This window comes from Lithobates pipiens, unplaced genomic scaffold, assembly GCF_037356315.1.
Source record: "Lithobates pipiens isolate NorthernLeopardFrog02 unplaced genomic scaffold, aLitPip1_a1.2 Scaffold_16, whole genome shotgun sequence".
NCBI classification, from domain to species: domain Eukaryota; kingdom Metazoa; phylum Chordata; class Amphibia; order Anura; family Ranidae; genus Lithobates; species Lithobates pipiens.
This window is the reverse complement of record NW_027507748.1, coordinates 330,319,103-330,337,748: the sequence shown is the minus strand read 5'-3', so window position 1 is coordinate 330,337,748 and position 18,646 is coordinate 330,319,103. Positions and strand designations below refer to the sequence as shown.

Sequence of the window (18,646 nt, the reverse complement as noted above, 5' to 3'; positions counted from 1 at the left end):
TGACGCTGGTTGGTTAGTTATTTTTTTATAGTTTCAGGGCACCCGCCATTTATTACCTAGTCTCACTAGTGTACCCCTAAATTTAGGGGTGTCTACTTTCCAAAATGGGGTCATTTGGGGGGGGGGGGGGGGGTTTGTGCCATCTTGGCATTTTATGGCCTTCAAAACTGTAACGCCCTTAGAAAGCCTGAAGGCGGTGCTTGGTTTTCGGGGCCCCGTACGCGGCTAGGCTCCCAAAAAGTCCCACATATGTGGTATCCCCGTACTCAGGAGAAGCAGCAGAATTTATTTTGGGGTGTCATTTCACATATGCCCATAGCATGTGTGAGCAATATATCATTTAGTGACAACTTTGTGTAAAGAAAAAAAAAAAAAATTTTTTTGTCATTATTCAATCGCTTGAGGCAAAAAAATAAAATATTCAATGGGCTCAACATGCCACTTATCAATTTCCTTAGGGGGTCTACTTTCCAAAATGGGGTCATTTGGGGGGGGGGTTTGTACTGCCCTGCCATTTTAGCACCTCAAGAAATGAGATAGGCAGTCGTAAACTAAAAGCTGCGTAAATTCCAGAAAACGTACCTTAGTTTGTAGATGTGACAACTTTTGCGCAAACCAATAAATATACAATTATTGACTTTTTTTTTTTACCAAAGACATGTGGCTGAATACATTTTGGCCTAAATGTATGACTAAAATTGAGTTTATTGGATTTTTCTAATAACAAAAAGTAGAAAATATCATTTTTTTTCCAAATTTGCGGTCTTTTTACGTTTATATCGCAAAAAATAAAAATCGCAGAGGCAATCAAATACCATCAAAAGAAAGCTCTATTTGTGGGAAGAAAAGGACGCAAATTTTGTTTGGGTACAACATTGCATGACCGCGCAATTACCAGTTAAAGCAGCGCAGTGCCAAATTGTAAAAAGACCTCTGGTCATTTACCAGCAAAATGGTCCGGTCTGAAAGTGGTTAATATACATAACACATGAGGTCAGTATGGATACTTACATCTATCCTTTCTTTTTCTTTTGCCTTGGTTTTCCTGTAAATAAACTTAAATATGATCAGTTTATAAATTGTCACATTATGAATTTTAAATTCTGTTTTTAATTATGTGTATATTGATATTGTAGATATCTGGAAATCCTCAGCCCATTTTCCCTAAAGAAGACTTATCTCATTTGTTTAAACGCGTTGGATTTCCTCTGTCCTTGCGACATTCGACTTGGGATATCTCATTCGTTTAAATGCGTTGGATTTCCTCTGTTCTTCCGACATTCGATTCGGGATTTCTCTAGATGTTTGTCCTCTGTTTTTTTCCTTTTGATCGTGTGTTCTTTTATCAATTTTACAATATGTCATTTACTTTTTGAAATAATTTAGTAATTTTACAAATTCCTTCCTTTTTGAGCGTTCTTGGTCCCATTAAAGTCCCTCTTTTTGAGGAACCCAGTTTTTACATAGGTTGTCAGGAAATTCTGTGTAATTTATTTATGTCCCCATCACACTTTTGAAGGCCCCTGGAACGCCCTCAAAATGACTAAATTTTGGAAAGAAAATACTCCCAACGTATATGCTACCTATATATGAGGCTTTATGAGTCTTGTAATTTTATTTTTTTTCACAAGTTTTTGGAAAATGTGGAAAGAAAATTAAAAATTTCTACGCATTTTTTATGGAACGGACGGGCGCTGGGGAAGATCAACTGATAGGGTGGCACTGATGAGTACTTACTGATGGGCACTTTAGTGGCACTGTAGAGCACAGATGTGGCACTGATGGGGTATTGTTGGGCACTGGCATGGCACAGATGTGGCATTAATGGGGCACAGATGTAGCACTTGGAATAGGAAAGAAAAAAAACTCACACAGCCTCACACTAGCTTCTCCCTTCTCTGCTCACATGATCGGTGTGAGCAGTGGAGAGAACTGGACATAACGCCGGTTTGTTGACAGTGATCGCTCCATCATTGGCTAGAGTGATCACATGGTAAAGGTCCACTGGGATTGGCCCTTTACCCCGATCCGTGACGCCGTGTGCGCAATTCTGGGAGCTCAAAGTACACCCTCTCAGAGTTATCAGGCCGCGCTGTAGCCATCATTCGGTTATGGCCCGGTTGCTAAGTATTTAATCACTGCTGGGTTTATTTTTTACAAAAAAGACAGAATTTAGAAAAAATGTAGTTTCTGTTAGTACATTTTGTAAATAAGACATTTTTCTCCTTCACTGATGTGCGCTGAGGAGGCGGCAATGATGGGCATTGCTGAGGCGGCATTTATGGGCACTGATTAGGTGGCACTGATGAGAAGGCACTATTATACAGCACTGATAGGTGGCACTGATGGGCATTAAAAGGCAGCACTGACTGGTACCAGTAATGGGCACTGAATTGTGGCACTGGTGGCACTCATGGGCATTGATTGGTGCTACTTCTGAGGCTTTACTGTATTCAGGGCACTAATGATCAGTGCCCTTATTATATGCCCTGTTCTTCCCTGTGAGGCGATGCTGCTGATCGGCTCTCCTCGCCGCACACTCTGTCAGTGAGAGGTGATGAGAGCCAATTACCGGCACTTCCTGTATTTACATGTGACCAGCTGTTATTGGACACAGCCGATCACATGGTTAAAAAACCATGGGAGTGGCCGTTCGGATGCGCCGTCATATGACGTCTACCCCGAACGAGAGCCTGCATGGTCCCTCCGTCATTTGACCTATAAACTGTACAACCCAGTTGAACAACACACTTAAATCTTTACGGTAGAGGAAAGTAAAAATAAAAATAATATTGTTGCATAAGTGTGCACACCCTTAAACTAAGACTGCGTTCACTCAGTGGCGTCGGCAGCAAAGCGCTGCTATTTTTAGCAACGTTTTACCGTTGTTTTTGCAGAGGTTTTCAGATTCATCTTTGTCATTTTTTTTACATCACAGAAACCTGACATTTTAACAGGGGTGTGTAGACTTTTTATATCCACTGTATTAAACCCAAAACCAGAAAACTACTATGTTACAGTATGCCTGCTTTTCTTTATTTTCATCGCCTGAGTCAGCTATTAAAGGAGACGTCCAGCCAAAGATTGTTTGGCTGTACTTTTATGGATCACAGCAGCGCAATTGGTTTTTCACTCCTGTGACTTGGTTTCAGCAGGCTGAAATCCACTCTTTGCTGACATCGATTTCAGTCCAGGCACCACATCATCCCAAGAATGGAAGGCTGGATCCACCAGGTGCCTGTACTGGCACCCAGCTCAGCCTCTCAGTGAGCCTCTGAGAGCCTGAGACAGCCGCTCCGCCCCTCCACAGCTCAGCACTCCAGTGAGCGAGGAGGGGACAGAACAGAGGGCTGTGACTGATAGTCAGCAGCTCTCTGCTCACGGAGCTCTGAGAACTGAGCGATCGGTCGTGTTTGATCACTCGGTTCTCAGTGTAGGGGCACCGGGGGACCGATGCTGCACTCACCTAGTTAAGTATAATGGGGGGGGGGGGGGGGGGAGACAATCATTTACTTCTATGTCTGTTATTTTTAAACTACTGTCCAGCAAAAGTGTCAGAGGGTGGAAATGGGCTACTGACATTGATGAGGGAGCTTACAATAGTCCTCTTTTATTCATTTCTATAAAACCTTTATCCCAAAAGGAAAATAAAAATTCCTGTCGCAACTGTGTTGTAGTGGTAGTAAAGCGTACTTTTTTTTTTTTTACTTACAGGTAAGCCTATAGTAAGGCTTAGAAGTATGTACAGTGAATATCTCAAGAATTTACTAATGCTTTAATTTGTTAGTCAAGTCCATCTAAAGCTGCTAGTACATCTAACACTACCCTCTCCGTGGACTGACAATGTTGCTGTCCAAAGGTGTTTCCGTGCTCTTTCATCCAGTGGAGACACCCTAAGACAGGAAGTGTGTTACTGACCAGATCACCAGGGAAAAATAAAGGAGAAAAAAAAGGCCAAAATAGATAATGAAAGCAGCCAACACATTTAGGAATTGGTTAACTTCAATATTTTACATTTTTGTTTTGGGGTTTAATGCTGTTTTAAGATTAATGCCTGAAGACTTAAGGCAGGCCAAAGATGGTGCGAATTTCTTTTCTGTAACCACAGGTTGCATTAAAGAAATTTGCACGATTCTCCCATCAACACACACAGTGCTGTCAGGGGAATCCCTCCTGCAGAGACATTGTATTCTCCTTGCTGAACCAGCCAAGATTCAAACGATCTATAGTTGGCCTAAGCCAACATGTCTTGAAAGGTTGCGCCACAATATATTTATAAGCCAAAAAATGGTATTGCCCTAAATCCAATTTTCCACTATTAACTTTCACTTTTTCCTTTGATGTGTTAAAACAACAACCCAGGGAAAAACTGTACTATTGTTTTTAATAGCAGCAAAGTATATAACCATATTACCCATATGGTACAACACTTTGCTGCTATTAAAATCAATAATACTGGTTTTCCCTGGGTTGTTCCCTGGGTGGTTGTTTTAACACATCAAATGAACCAGAGTTAAAGCATTATAACAATGTTATTACATTATTTTTATAAATGATGCTGGCAAATACTGTTTACAGGCATCACATACATGATAATTCTGAATGGTAGCAGCATTGAAGGAAAAGGGGTTTACAAGGTATTAAATACCCTTGGCAAGTTAGAGGAAGCTTATAATTTTTTTTTCTTTTATTAAAAAAGGAAGGAGCAACTGAGATGTAGGAAACCGCTTGGAGGGAAGGGTGAGACAGCCAGTGCCAAAATCCCCCAACATAGACCCCAAATGACATTGGTATTGTAATATTTGTCAGCCAATACTTTTTTTATATATATATATATATGTGTATATGTCAAGGGGAAGTGTATGATCACATTAAGGGAAAATAGACTACCTTCTGAAAATGGCATGCTATCCAAGACTTGCCCTGGCTGTACATAAGAAGTGTACTATTGCACATACGTTACTTTTTGTATTTATCCAGCTTTTTTATTCCTTCAGGTTTTCATCTCATCCCTGCAATGGGACCACAGAAAATATGATATACTTCACAGAAAACCAGCAAGTTTCCCCGCAATGCCCCCCACCCCTGGATATATCACTTGGCAAGGGTCATCATGAAGTTCCTGGTTAAACGCAGCATTCTCTTCTAAAGCAATACTTACCTTTCTCCCTCAGATTCTTCTAACAAACCCAAAGTAGCCTCTATGTGGGAGGGTTCCAGACTTGGACAGTTGAACAATTATTTATAAGACTTTAAAATGTCATCACTTCTCATGTAAAGTGTTGTTGCATACTGTGAATGATGAATGTAACTTGTACATCTGGTACACTGGAAATGTCAGTTTAGACACTGTTCACTTGGCTGACCTGTGTGTAAGTTCTCGTCAGCAGTCTTCTCTTTAGTAATGGAGTGAGGGAACGACAGTATGGTGCTATAGTTTGCAGTGCACATGTTGGATTTAGTGTCCACAACCTGTGTAGAGAAGTTTGTGTATGTCATTTCTGCCTTATTTAGTTCTTGATAATGATGTATCACTGATTTTACACTAGTGTCACCCTGTGTAGGATACAGTCCAGGTCATCACCTTTAGTTCTCTTTATGGTGTCACCCTAACTTCTGATTCTTTTCTGTTATCTTTAAGTGTCACATTACAGCTAGACACCAAGTTGGGTATCTTCCTTCTGTCTGGTATAACTGTTTTCTCCATTTATGGTTGAACAACATGCCTGCCCCACAAAAATCTTAATTTTAGACCAGCTGAATGAGTCGAGGATGAAAATAAAATATATAAATATCCTGTATTTTTTTTTTTGGAGCATTGGGAAGTGTCTAGGCTCCCAAACTTTCACCTGCTTGTACCCTACATAAGGAGGTTACAGGGGTGAGGGTCATTAAACTGAAACAACAATTACGTGTAAAACCCACTTTTTTTAACCATTTTCTTATATTTGCTATTATTGGATCTCATTCAAAGAAAACAAAAAAACATAAAAAAGACAGACCTCATGATGTATTATTTTCTACTTTTAAATAATGAAGGATATTTGTAAATGTGGTTTGATTCAATTTTTATATATGCAGATGAATTGTGATAGGTTGTACTTTAGCATATTTTACTGGCTTTTGAGGTGTGAAAAGTACATTTTCATCATGTTGTTGCAAGATTACACATTGAAGTAAATATTTGTAGCTTCTGATATAGTTGTCTGATTTATTTATTTTTTTCTTTGGGTACAACTGAATTCCAGGCAAACCACTAAATACAAAGATGAAATGCATACCTGAGCTGTTTTGCTTGCCAAAGAATTATTATTTGTATCCAGTTCTGAGATTTACACAGATCTGCTGTACAGGGGAATTCAAGAGGATGATACCAAGCTAAATTGAGGGACTTATGATGGCCATACACTAGTACATTTTCAGACGAAAGTATTTGTACGAAAATTCTTTGTACATTTGATTAGACAAATGTTGTTTGAAAATGTCACTTGCTTTTACCATGTGATTATAGAATGAAGGTAATTCCACAATGAAAACCACATATTCTAAGAAAATTCTTTTGTTTGAGAAAAATTACCCATCCTGCTCCTTCCAATTTTCTCTTCACCGTGGTCGAAAAACAAATGTTTATTTGACCCCCAGACACAATTAGAAATTTAAACGAATGTTCTTGAAATGAAAATTTTCAAACAAAAATCTATATGTGTATGGCCAGCTTAAGGGCCAATTCACACTATCTGTAGTGACAGACATTTTACAGCATGGTAAAACTTCTGTCACCACAGGGACAAAAAGAAACAAACTGCAGGCTAGCACTGAGCTAAAATACATTTTTTTGCAGCACACCGGCCCAAAATTGTGAGGCAGCGCATTGTGCCACCCAAAATTGCAGTGAATGACGTGTATGTTGTGTACACTTCAAATAAGGCTGGTACAAAAAAATATAAAAGGGAATCGTGCACCACATTGCCCCTTCTTAGCCAGCCAACAATGCAGAGCCGGAGTGGTAAATTGCTCTGGCTGCTCTGCAATTTGCCGGATTGCAAGTGTGAATTCATCCTTCAGCTCACTAGTGCAGGTTGCACGTCCCTATTGGGGGAATTGCATTGATTCCCACAGCCAAATCGTACTGCTCTTGTGAGACAGGCGGGGCTGCTCTTCCTTCTGAGTGGCATCCACAGCACAATTGCGGGTGAGAGAACTGTAGGATCAAAAAGACCACGCAATTTCTCTGCCGCCAAATTTTTTAAAAGGTGCATGCACCTTTTGTGCATCTCACGTGTCACAGCAGCCCATTCAAATGAATGGGCTGCCATGCCCAAGCAAACCCAGCCCACACTAGTGTGAACTGAGCCTTAAACTGCTTGTTAAAAAAAGATATGTGAATAAGTACAGAGTTGCAGTCATGTGTGCCTTTTTATATTTGCCTGAAGTTCAGCTTTAAGTAAAATCTAAATGTGGCTGTTTGAGTTGTAAAAAGTAGAAGGGATGAAAACTTGGTTTGTTTCAGATTGCAGCTGTTGGCTTCAGATAGTAATGAAAGCGAGTGCCACACCTGTATAACAGCATTCATTCAGGGCAACTCCAAAAAACATCAGGAAAGTTATTACATTGCAAGTGGTATACAAAAGCAGATGGTTCTACATGCTACATTCAGTTGATTGGTCCCAGTGTTGTAAAGAGAGAAATATAACATCCCCAGCACCCCTGTAGATGTATAGCATATGAAGAAAGAGAAGAAACTGGGGATGTCTGAAGTTGACTTAAAGTGGACAGGGAGAGCCGCCAATTGGCTCTCCCTGTCATCGCAAACCAAGGAATCATTTACTGGCATTTCCTGGTTCACGCAATGATCACAGCTGATCAAGTTCTAAGAAGCCTCTGACAAAGGCTCCTTATCGCGATTGGAGGTGCAGCGTGTCAGACTGACACTGTGGGCGTGCGCTGGCATGTTATCATATGATTCCCAGTCAGGATAACGGAACCACTTCCCGGTCCTCAATCTGCTATAGGCCAGGCGGGAAGTGGTTAAAGAATAACTAAAGGCAAAACAAATTTTTTTAGTTTTCGATAGAGCAGAGAAGGACTGGAACACCTGTCAAGTTTTTATAGATGTCTTTGCCAGTTCGGAAATGGGTTCACACTAGGGTTGCCACCTCATCCCTTTAAACCCAAACGTATATTAATTACACAGGTTCTGTGGCTGATTAAGGTGATCATTAAACTTTCCCTGCATCCAGTTCGCATGGCAGGAGATCTCTGCAGTGGCTCTAATGCGAATTGCCACAGGGGTTCTATGCATCTTTTGGTCCATTTTTAGGGCTGAAATCGGACCTGAAACTGTGAATGGAGATGCATCAGACTCCTGCTGTGAGCTGTTGCATATTCTAGTATGAACCCAGCTTAACCCTCTCTGTTTATCTTGTTTATCATTGTCTTTGAAAATAAAAAGTCACACATTTTGTTCCCTGAAAAGTAATATGCCCTGTACACCGGGTTGGACATTCCGACCACAAAATCAGATTTTTTCAGACGGATTTTGGACAAAACTTGTGTTGCATACACACGGTCAGACAAAGTTGTCGGAAAATCTGATTGTTTGGAACGAGGTGACGTTCGTTGTGTACAATGGAACTACGTTGAGGCTAGTAGCCAATAGCTTTGGTCTCGTAATTTAATCTGAGCATGCGTGGCACTTTGTCCTTCAGAATTCTTTACAAACGATTGGAAAAAGTCTGATCGGATTTTGTTGTCGGGAAAATTTTAGATCCAGCTCTCAAACTTTTGCTGCCTGAATTTCCGACGGAAAAAGGCCGATAGAGCCCACACATGATCAGATTTTCCGACAACATAATCCGATCTGACCTTTTCCGTCGGGAATTTCTGACCGTTTGTACAGGGCAATAGAGGGGAAATCTTCCAATGGGGACACTAGTTCTGATGACCTGTGCCCCCAATGAATTCCCTTAGTTTGCAGGGATTCCTTCTTCCTGTTTTGGCTATGGGACAGGAAGTGAAGGTAAATCTCCCCAGTGGAACACAGATGGCAAAAAAAACAAAAAAAAAAAAAAACTCCCATGTATATGTAAGTTCAAGGACTTTATACACACAGAATGTCACAAAACATGGAATTCATGTTGAAAGACCTGTGGGTGGACTGATAAACTTATCTGCTCTTTACTGCTGGTGTTACATTCAGTAATGGCCAGATCGTGAATTCTGTCCAAGTACTGCTCATGGGCCCCATAACCAAGGAGCAATGACTATCTAGTGAGAGTATTTATTGTGCAGATCATACTGCCAGAGCACCACTTTAGGTAATGACACTAAATAAGAACAGATAAGTCTACGTTGGTGACACAGCCATGATGACCGCTTTGAAAGGAAGTGAAATGTGTTTTTATTAGCCACAGTGGAAGACTGTGCTTATCATCAAACAAAATCATTCTTGATTAGCCAAGATCTCTTAAAGGCAGCTCTGGATTATCCCTTTTTTAACAAATAAGTATCTTAATGCACTTCACATTTAAACTTTGCCATTAAAATCGCCTCTCTGGCATCTATGATAGATTACAAAGAATTCTGAAAAGATAGTTCAATAGCAGAAAAATGTTGTAGCAGAAAATGCAAATGTAATGCTTTTTATCTCTGGGTTTTATACTATTAATGGAGACTTCAATGATTCTTAGTTTAACTAGTGAATTATTTGTGTAAACTGGATCCGCAGAGCCCCCACCTCATTCCAGATCTGTCATAGTGGGTTGCCTTCCTGCCACATGAGGGACATGTCATTAGGAATGCTAATTCCTATTCAAGAGAGAAGAGACCACATAGGCATGCGTTCCAAAGTGATAACTGTATAAACGACATCAGCTAGAGTAGGCTAATTCATGAAAGCTAATATGATGATTATAGTACACAATTGATCTTTCCTCTATTATTAAGTAGTACCGCATACATTGTATATTGTCTTTATTCTGGCACTCGAGCAGTTAAATGCAGCTTTCTTGCTGGATCATTGAGTTGTGTCATCTGCTTCCAATTGTGCCGTTATATTTTCTGCTTGCAGAAAATTCCTGTGAAGGAGGAATTGGGAGGAAACTACACAGAGGAATGTTAAGGCTCCCTGTACATGAGTATTTTCACAGCCTGCTAATTTTACATATTCCTGTAGTCTGCCTCCCCTGACATCACTAGAAACTATGCCTTTTGACACCTAGTTTAATTTTCCATTCATTTCAGCAGTATCTAATGAAAGGATTTTCTCTAATTTCATTTTTCTGCTGTGTTATAAATGTCATTGTACTGTCCTTCCTGTAACAGAACAGCATTATTCTTCCATATTATGATGTGAGGACAGAAATTGATCTTTTCATATTATGTTTGTTGTGTTATGTGCACTACATAAGTTTTACACTGTAAATGGCTACAACCACATGCAAATAATTTTTTTGAAGATGTCAGGATTGGGGTTTTTTTCGGGGGCCATATTCCAGTGATTTTTCACCTAGATTATGTGGAGGGTCGGGAGTGATAGAGTTAAGGAATCCTTGGGCTTGTATAGAAAACTGATCTCCAGAAATGGGTCTGTGTGAATGGGGAAGTGTGGTTTCCACATCTGGATCCAATCACCTCCTCTCCAGATGGGCGCCATTCAATGAAATACTTAACTCTCTCGGATGTATCATTAAACTCCTAATATACATTGCTGAACTACGCTGCATGAGTAAAAACACTGATACTTATACCATCGTCCAAACCACTTTAAAGTAGAATTAAAAGACTGCATTTTTTAGTTTTGGATAGAGGGAAGTTTTTATTGTTGTCCCCATTGGGGAACATTTTTCACTCCCTGTCCTAGTGTCAGAAAAAAATGTAGGGACATGGTAAGGACACAGACTGCAACAAAAACTTAACAAATGTTCTAACCTAGGGGTGTCCAACGCACGGCCCAAGGAAGTTCAGCATGCTGCCTGGACATATCTATAGGGACACCGTGCAAGCTCAGAAGCCATGGCAGTCTATAGGGACAAGCTAGGCACTTGCACAGATAGAGCGATGCCATGCAGTGGCTCACAAGGCACAGGCACCTCTGGAGCGAGTTTGTAATAGCACTGGCAGCAGCTAAGACAGGGACTACTGCCAGAAAAGTTAATGCCACATGGCTGTATCCAGGGGGTGCTGGGGAGGGCTGAACCCCAGCCCCCCCAGATTCCAGTTTGGCCCTCCCTCCAAAGCCCCTTGCCGATAACCTCCCCAGAGTCCCCACACAGCACATAAAGCACAAAAGAAAACCATATCCCCCCCCCCCCCCCAAAAATAAAGTTGCAGACGAAGGAAGATTGTTCAAGGAAAGTTATTACCCAGGTACTGTAGGTACATTATCTATATCCATGATTGTTAATTTGTGATCTGCCCAACATTTTCAGCTCATCGACTATCCTTATGGTTAGTGAATTTATTTTTTGTGTGAACCAAGGCAATTCCTCTTCTTCCAATGTGACCCAGGAAGGTCAAATGGTTGTACACCCCTGTTCTATCCCATCTTCACTATACAAAGTGTGTTGCTGTAGCTGTTTTGTTCCAGTAACCGAACAGAAAATAGGGTTTACTGGAATTTCACTTTAATATCTAAGCACTTTGTATAAAATGTATTAAACCTGACTTTTCTTCTCTTGGAAAGTGTTGGTCCATTGGCAGAAAAATCAAGCTATAAATTGATTTAGGCCACTTCAGGCACAGTCTCTTGGCTGCTTTCTCTAGTTCCATCTAATTCGTTCTCTGTAGTAACAAGTACTTCTGTGCAATTCTCTTCTGCATTCTCCAGCCTTGGCCAGCTCCGACATTTTGTACCCCTGTGGGGTACATCAGCAGCCTCTTCTCTTGCTGTTCTCTCCCCTATGTTCAGCCTGATATCAGAGCTGTAGCACCTTTCATTCTCCTTATGTCTAAGCCTGCCTGCCAGCTGTGGTAAGGATGAAATACATGGATCTGAGTGCAGGCTCACAAGAGATACAGACAAGTCATTTATAGGTGGGCACAAAAGCTGTGCTCTGATTAATATGTTTCTTCTGTTGTCCAGCTCCCCAGAGCTGTCACTCCATGTATTCTGAGCTTGCACTTTAACCCCACTGCTCGCAGATATAGCGATGTCTGTAGGCCCTTGTGTAACTATTCTTTTTTGAAGAAGTCTTCTTGTCTCCATATCACGATTTTCATACAAAAGTGTATTGGCACAAATAAACACAAATAGCCCAAATCCCATTATAACCGGACCAATCAGTTTCATCTTCTCTACAGATTGTCGGGGGGGTGGGCTGGATGGCGAAGGGCTGCTAGGTTTGTTGGGCCAGTAGCCAATCACAGCCACAATAAGTCCTATTAAAACTAGAAGAATCCCAAGAAATACAAAAGCTCCAGGCACGGAGCGAAGACGCAGCTTCCCCTTAGGTGGAGCATCAGGTGGTGGAGGAGTAGAACGACATCGCTGGAATAAACCCAGAAAGCGAGGAAAGACATGTACATCCAGGTGATGAGTAGTTAGGCGCTTCATTATGGAAGAGACCTGAGGGGGAAAAGAAAGTGTTAATGTTAAACATCATATCGTACATACAGCAGGGAGTATGGAATGAGCGTTCTGTATGCATAAAATGGGAATACATTTTTAAATGAAGTTCTGCAAATGACCCTTATTGTCAGCAGATACTGAGAATAGAATAGCTGCTTTTAGCAGAATATTCGTTAGTCATTTGAGACTGTATGTAGAATGTACATTGTCTGTATCAGCTCTTGAATTTATTAAATGTGTTGCTTTAGTCACAAACTACATCTAGGTGATCATGGATGCTCAGATGAGCATTATATAACAAGCCTATGTGGTACACACAACCAAAGCTTTAATAATAGTTTTTTGCATACATTGAGATGAAACATGCTTTAAAATCTAACTAAAGGATCTGTATAGCTCAGATGTGTTTGTAATTTAAGGGACAGGTAGCCAATCACTTCATTATATGCATTCAGTCAGCCAGTTCATGGGTCAATAATTAAAAGGATGAGTGAGAAACCTTGATGCCTTACAGAATCATTTTATCACCTATCTGTGGGTATGGGGGGCACCACTGACACTGTTGGGGAGATTTACTAAAACTGGAGCACTCAGAATCTGGAGCAGCTGTGCATGGTAGCCAATCAGCTTCTAACTTCAACTTGTTCCATTTAGCTTTGGCAATAAAACCTGGAAGCTGATTGATTTCCTCGACAGATTTTGCACTCTCCAGTACTAGTAAATCTCCCCATGCGACCCCTGAAGGACTGCTATTTGGTAGACATTTTTCTGTTATCCACTTGTAGATTTCATGTGTGTGCTGATAATGAACTCCCGATAGATATGGTGACTTGTTTTACACATTACTAATCCTATTTATGTGAATGAAAAATTCCCCATTGCCTGGTCATGCTATGAAACACACTTTTCAGGAGGCCATTCCACTTCTGATATTTTATGCCTGGGTGGGTCGAGTTTGGCTTTCCAGTCGCTATAAAGCTAGCAATGTGTAAAGCCAAGTGCAGTCTCACTTGACATAATGTTCAATGCCTCAATGTAAGTAGAAGCCAAGTAAATCTTTTGTCTGATCACCACTGGTTTCTCATTTTACATAAAATATTCCCACACAGGGAAGGCCAGCTGTGGCCAGGAAAATCCTAGGACCAGGCCTTATATGGCATTATAGTGGGTAGAGGACACTAACACTGCTTTGTCAAGAGAGGAGAAAGAAAACGGCTAAAGAAATTTAATTGGGAAGCAAATATCCCTTCTTCGTGCATCAGGTTCTCAGAGACATCTATTTAAGTGCTTATGAAGGATGACTTACAATGGCTGCCTCCTCTTTTATCTTTCAGGTGTATGTATGGCTAATTTAAAGCACACCTATACTGAACAAATAACTGGGCTAGCACTTTTGCCTGGTAGCACTAGGGTGGTCAGTTCGAATCCTACCCATGACACTACCTGCCTGGAGTTTACTTGTTCTGCCTGTGCATGCATGAGTTCCCTCGTATGCTGATGGGTTAACTAGCTCCTATCTAAATTGTCCTTAGTATATGAATGTAAGTTAGGGACTTTAGATTGAAAGCTCCCTGAGGGCAGAAACTGGTGTGAATGTATAATATATATGTAAACTGCTGTGTAAATTGATGGCACTGTATAAGTACCTGTAATAAATAACTTGGGCTGCCATTGCTGACACAGATCAGGAGCCCTGACTTTACTTGATGCATGATTGGTCAAAGTCAGTATCTCTGAAAATAATGGATACCATGAGCCTGAAACAAGCATTTACGTAAGTATGGAAGCAATGGCAGCTTACCGTAGTACAGGTTATCAATTATCTATACTTGTGGATGGATAACACAGTCCACCAGCCACTAATAAATGGATTGATAACTGTCTCAAGAGGTCTTGAGGACATGAAGACCTTAGAAGCTTAAGGCTGGCTATACATCATACAATTTTCTGATTCAATTAGATTTACCTTAAACTATATAGTGCAAGGACCTGCCTGATTGCATACAAATTGAAAGTGTTTAGGTTTGACCTCCTATCATATGGTTTTGGTAAATCTGAAGGAAAATTGGATAATGTATAGCCAGCCTTAGAGTGCAGTCTGCCTGTCAGTATACACTGCAGCCTGTACATAAAAAAAAAAAAAGGTTTAAAGCATAATAAACACTTCCAAGACTAAGCACAGAATAGATGTGTCCTGTATTCAGTTACTAACCTGTATGGTACATACCTCTGTATATAAAACATCAACATAAAGCAGTCTCTATAACGGTCTCCTGTTCCACAAGCATTTTTGGTAATTGGTCCTTCCTAAAAAAAAAAAAAAAAAAAAGGAATTCACTTTTTTCTTCAGAGTGCTAGAAATGGAATTTCTCCACCATTCTTACACCTGTTCCATATGAGCTGAGAAACTCTAAGTCTGACCACCGCATGCCTTTGCTTGTTCTCTGCTCTTGTACACGTCTTAAGAATGAAAGTTTGGGTTCAGATTCTGAGTTTTCTGGAACAGGGAGGAGGCAGAAGATGGGAAAAGGGGAGGAGGGCATTATTAAAGAGACAGAAGCATACTTTCTGACCCTTCTAAAACTTCATGGCTACAAACCCATCTTCCGAGATAAAAGTACTCAAACAATGCGATTCTTTCTAAGAATGTCATGTATTTAGAAACATGTATTAAAGTATGGGGGGGTGGTTTAACAGCTTCATAGCATTGTGCTGCCTGATATGTTACTAGCTATATGAACTTTACAGTAACTTTTTGCAGGAATTATCCCTTTATTCTTTAGGCATATTGGAAAAGAAAACCTGCCATAACAGCAATACAGGGACTGTTATTCCTGACTCCTTAAATGCTAGTTAATTGGCTTCAATAAATCAGAACAAATAAGCAGAGCAAGAAAATACAAAAAAAAATCTGAACTCCTTACCTTCAAAATGTTTGCATTGTTAGCTACAAAATATTGAATCCAGAGGGTTACCATAACACTATGAGAGGTCAGCAATGGCATTCTCTTGGGTTCTCTCATGACTGGAGAGTTGGCGAGTAGTTCGCGGATTGGACACTGCAATACTCAAGTATTGAACTTATATTGCTGATTACAGAAGGTGTATCTATTGCCTAAATAGTATGTGTTGTAACAAATAACCTGAAACCAATCAGCGCAATCCACATGTATAAAAATATTATCAAATCCTGCAAAAATGTTAAATATAAAAATTAGCCGCTATCACTAAAAGTGCTTTCGCTCTACTTAAGGACAATCATAAGAAACAAAAAAACAGTGCTGCGCTACTATATGCAGCATACTATAATGTGTATCACAAAAAATATATAATTATAATCCAAGTGCTTAAAATCACAATCTTAGGAGCATGTTGACCAGGAGTATGATTATTTTAAGCACTTGCGCCCCTTTCACACATGCGGGCCGCATGTCCATATTTCAGCCATCTGTTTTTGGATGAAATACGGACATACATGCATCCCTATGGGATAGCAGGTGTCATCGGATGAACATCTGCTGGCAGCCGATATCATCCGTCTCCACTATGGTCCGATTCTGCAGATGGAGGAAAATCCTACTTCTCTTACATTCACTGACTGACACAGCTCCTTACTTAGACCATCAGGTTGTTACACCACCTTCAGGAGAGGACTAGGCAGAACATGTACAAAAAAACCCCAGAACTTTTTAGTTCTGCCCAAAGGATGGTCCCTTCAGTAACAACCACCCAGCCTGCTTCCTGCAGCCTCAGTTTTTTTCTGCCTAGTGAAGGAAAAGGACCTAGGAACCTTGCGGGCTGGTCCGTGGATTTTTTCTGCAGAAGTTAGCTTTTTTACGCAAGATAAGATCCTGTGATCTGCTGTCAACAGCCGGCTGGGTGACAGGCTGGATACCCTTATCCTTGTAGTCTCCCCAGCCTGGCCAGCGAGCGTGTGCTCTGAGCTGGGTCGGCAACGACATGCGCCTCAGGTTCCAGGGGTGGCCGGTGAGCGCAAAGCTCCGGGGCACACAGATGACCGGGCTACTGATGTCTGTGTCAGTGTACCGGGCCAGCAGCTACCCCGTACTGATCTGAGAGTGGGTCTGTGATGGAATGTCCCCAGCTCTTCCGAACTGGTAAGTACAGATCTCCCTGCCTTGTGGGGCTGAGCAGCTGGGCATTCCCTGGGAGGTCGAATCGGGGGTCGCTCTCTTCCCTGTCCCTATCTTCCCTCCGTGGGGGATGCCGCATGGGCTGCTGAGCGGTGTGTGTGCACATAGACAGGGGCCCCTGGGGAGCTCCCATCTTGAGTGGGGGACTGCGCTGGGTAGCTGTGCCCGGGGTGTCTGTTGTCTCTCCCCTGGGTGTCTGGAGGTCTGTTTCTGCTGATCGCTGTAGCGTTGTCTGCTGCCATTTTCTCTGCCTGTGTTTCACTGTCCCTCTCTGTATACAGTGCTTTGGCGGCCAGGGAGAAGCATGGTCAGGAACCGTTTTTCTGTAGTACGGAGGCCATTTTGCCTGTAATTATGTACTTTATACTGGACGCTCGGCTGCCATTTTGTTGTAGTCTAGCATGTTTTTAATGCCCAGCACTGATCCCTGAGGCTCAGAACAGCGTGGTTTCCTCTCACAGACACCTGGGAGTTGACACAGGACACAGGCACACCTAGCTGGATGGCGCAGAACTCGGTTGGGGTGGTGAGTCCTGCGGTGGGGGCCCCTTAGCCTGCAGCAGTTAGGAGGGTGGGACCATTCACTATCCTAAGTCCCCAACAGGTGGCAGACAGGGTAGGGTCAGCACGACTTCAGAAACTGGTGTTTCTTTCCCCGAACTCCAGGCAATTGCAACCGGTTCGCCTGCAGACAGTGCAGTGCCTCTGGATGCTTTGTTCGTTGCCAAGATGGAGGCAGTGCATGGGCGCAAAGGTGGTAAAAAGCGGCCCCCGTCCTCCAGGGAAAGCACTGATGCTGACTCGGGCTACACTGAGGCTGGTGACCCCTGCTCTGTTGTTTCAGATGATGCTGGCCAGGACCAATCGGACAGTGAGGATGATTCCCCGTCCAGGTCTGCGCACGACAAAGCCCTAGTTGGAGCACTTATCACAGCTGTGTGTGATACCCTGAAGATTCAGGACACAGCAGATTCCTCTGCTGAGGTAGCGGTCCCTTTTGGGTCCCGTAAGCCACCCCGTGCACTTAAGGTGTTTTCGTAGCTGACTTATTTAGATAAGTTCATATACAGTGGTGTGAAAAAGTGTTTGCCCCCTTCCTCATTTCCTGTTCCTTTGCATGTTTGTCACACTTAAGTGTTTCGGAACATCAAACCAATTTAAACAATAGTCAAGGACAACACAAGTAAACACAAAATGCAATTTGTAAATGAAGGTGTTTATTATTAAAGGTGAAAAAAAATCCAAACCATCATGGCCCTGTGTGAAAAAGTGATTGCCCCCCTTGTTAAAACATACTATAACTGTGGTTGTCCACACCTGAGTTCAATTTCTCTAGCCACACCCAGGCCTGATTATTGCCACACCTGTTCACAATCAAGGCATCACTTAAATAGGAGCTGCTTGACACAGTAAGGTCCACCAGAAGATCCTTAAAAGCTACACATCATGCCGAGACCCAAAGAAATTCAGGAACAATTGAGAAAGAAAGTAATTGAGATCTATCAGTCTGGAAAGGGTTACAAAGCCATTTCCAAAGCTTTGGGAATCCAGCGAACCACAGTGAGAGCCATTATCCACAAATGGCGAAGACATGGAACAGTGGTGAACCTTCCCAGGAGTGGCCGGCCGCCCAAAATTACCCCAAGAGCGCAGCGACAACTCATCCAAGAGGTCACAAAAGACCCCACAACAACGTCCAAGGAACTGCAGGCCTCACTTGCCTCAGTTAAGGTCAGCGTTCATGCCTCCACCATCAGGAAAAGACTGGGCAAAAATGGCCTGCATGGCAGAGTTCCAAGGAGAAAACCACTGCTGAGCAAAAAGAACATCAAAGCTCGTCTCAATTTCTCCACAACACATCTTGATGATCCCCAAGACTTTTGGGACAACATTCTGTGGACCGATGAGACAAAAGTGGAACTCT

General features: G+C 41.8%; 1 protein-coding gene and 1 long non-coding RNA gene across 13 annotated transcripts in view; one reads left to right on the top strand and one right to left on the bottom strand.

Annotated features, from left to right (window-relative positions):
• The window catches only part of EPB41 (erythrocyte membrane protein band 4.1), a 350,563-nt gene extending 344,366 nt beyond the window's left edge, over positions 1-6,197 (top strand). For all 12 annotated transcript variants that reach the window (XM_077481782.1, XM_077481776.1, XM_077481777.1 and 9 more), the window contains one exon: positions 4,998-6,197. The gene's annotated coding sequence lies outside the window, so the exon portion shown is untranslated. The remainder of the gene's footprint in view (positions 1-4,997) is intronic.
• Positions 6,198-9,376: 3,179 nt separating this feature from the next.
• LOC143982775 (uncharacterized) lies at positions 9,377-17,768 on the bottom strand. The gene is made up of 2 exons (XR_013274507.1): positions 14,796-17,768; positions 9,377-12,565 (listed from the first exon to the last, which is right to left on the bottom strand). It is a non-coding gene; the product is annotated as an uncharacterized LOC143982775 (long non-coding RNA).
• Between the last annotated feature and the right edge of the window lie 878 nt (positions 17,769-18,646).